Source organism: Salvelinus sp. IW2-2015, unplaced genomic scaffold, assembly GCF_002910315.2.
Source record: "Salvelinus sp. IW2-2015 unplaced genomic scaffold, ASM291031v2 Un_scaffold3200, whole genome shotgun sequence".
Classification (NCBI taxonomy): Eukaryota; Metazoa; Chordata; class Actinopteri; order Salmoniformes; family Salmonidae; genus Salvelinus; species Salvelinus sp. IW2-2015.
This window is the reverse complement of record NW_019944487.1, coordinates 102,485-104,671: the sequence shown is the minus strand read 5'-3', so window position 1 is coordinate 104,671 and position 2,187 is coordinate 102,485. Positions and strand designations below refer to the sequence as shown.

At 52.0% G+C, this 2,187-nt stretch overlaps 1 pseudogene; it reads right to left on the bottom strand.

Moving 5' to 3' along the window:
• Positions 1–2,187, bottom strand: part of LOC112075498 (extracellular sulfatase Sulf-2-like) — a 60,412-nt pseudogene that overhangs the window by 10,997 nt on the left and 47,228 nt on the right.

The window sequence follows — 2,187 nt, the reverse complement described above, 5'->3', positions numbered from 1 at the left end:
GCAAGGTTATACTCATCACATCTCGCCTCTCCTCGCTCCTCTCCTCTCCTTCTCCTCCTGGGCCACGTCCTTCCCTGAAGACGCATCACGCATGTGGAGCAACTTCCTGTGGACACATACACACACACGAACCAAACCCACAGTCATGGAACTATACACCAGGTTGTTAGGGTCCTGCATGCTGATTAGCAGTGACAATATATCCCATAAACCACGGCTTCTCAGGCATTATCACTTACGTGATGCAGCTAATGACATTAGCAGAGGTTGCATTGCCAGATATGGGTTTGATACCAAGTATCTGTCGGGTAATATTAAGGCAAGAAAGACATGAAATAATGAGGCATTGAGCACTGTGACCTCTCTACTATATCTCCCATCACACACTCAGAATATAACCAGAGGATTTAATGGGCACACAGACTGTGGTAGCGTTATGTAAAACAGTGAGATGAGTGGCGTGGCTGGTCCAGCGGGAATTCCRCAACCTCCGCCAAACGTACTGTATCTAAGATGTCGGCATAGGTTCAAATCCGGCCTGCTGCCCTGTCCCCACTGTCATTGACACAATCTCTCTTCAATAATGTCAGAAAATACCCTTAAAAATATATTTWAAAAACTGAAGAAACAGTGAGGTGGATATCCTGTGACTCACCCTCTTTCCACCAGGAACGAGTCTCTCCACACCTTCCCCTTCTTATTCACCTGGAACCTGACAACCAGGAAAGATAAAGAGAGACCCATCAGACGTCTCCGTCATTGACCAGGTACTACAGTCAGAACACCATGTAASGCTTGAGGAAATCATAATTCCTACACTCCGTAGAGCGACAGCCTCCAGTGATGATAAAATGCAACAGGTAGTGAGGGAGATAAAAGAAACAGCCCTGGGTCAATCTGAGAGGAAAAACAATCGATAGCACACTTCAGGTGTTCTTTAGGATGAGGACAGGAAAAAAGAAAGTGATCGTACATAGAAGAAAAATAAAGTGGAATAAATCGGTCTCTTCCCTGAGTACTCTGACCTTCTCCTGCCCTGCTGCTCTGATATGAGTTATTGATCCATCGGCATCCATTCGCCTACAGTGCTTGCGCCCTCTCTCCTCCCTCCCCCTTTCTCTCTCCTCTCTCCTCCCTCCACCTTTCTCTCTCCCTCTCTCCTCCCTCCACCTTTTCTCTCTCCCTCTCTCCTCTCTCCTCCCTCCACCTTTCTCTCTCTCCTCTCTCCTCTCTCCTCCCTCCACCTTTTCTCTCTCCCTCTCTCCTCTCTCCTCCCTCCACCTTTCTCTCTCCTCTCTCTCTTCTCCTCCTCCACCTTTCTCTCTCCCTCTCTCCTCTCTCCTCCCTCCAGCTTTCTCTCTCCCTCTCTCCTCCCTCCACCTTTCTCTCTCCCTCTCTCCTCCCTCCACCTTTCTTTCTCCCTCTCTCCTCTCTCCTCCCTCCACATTCTCTCTCCCTCTCTCCTCCCTCCCCCTCTCTCTCCCTCTCTCCTCCCTCCCCCTTCTCTTCTCCCTCTCTCTTCCTCCCAGCACAGCTCTGCTCTCCTCCATCCCACCCCATCCTCGACCTCCTCTCTTCCCACAGCCTCTCCGTCTATCCTCCACAGCCTCTCCGTCTATCCCCACAGCCTCTCCTTCTATCCCACAGCCCTCCGTCTATCCCCACAGCCTCTCCGTCTATCCCACAGCCTCTCCTTCTATCCCCACAGCCTCTCCTTCTATCCCCACAGCCCTCCTCCGTCTATCCCCACAGCCTCTCCTTCTATCCCACAGCCTTCCTCTATCCCACAGCCTCTCCTATTACCCCACAGCCTCTCCGTCTATCCCACGCCTCTCCTTCTATCCCCACAGCCTCTCCTTCTATCCCCACAGCCTCTCCTTCTATTCCCCACAGCCTCTCCTTCTATCCCCACAGCCTCTCCTTCATCCCCACACTCTCCTTCTATCCCCACAGCCTCTCCTTCTATCCCCACAGCCTCTCCGTTCTATCCCCACAGCCTCTCCTTCTTATCCCCACAGCCTCTCCTTCTTATCCCCACAGCCTCTCCTTCTATCCCCACAGCCTCTCCTTTCTATTCCCCACAGCCTCTCCTTCTATCCCCACAGCCTCTCCTTCTATCCCCACAGCCTCTCCGTCTATCCCCCACAAGCCTCTCCTTCTATCCCCACAGCCTCATGCTCTTCTTGT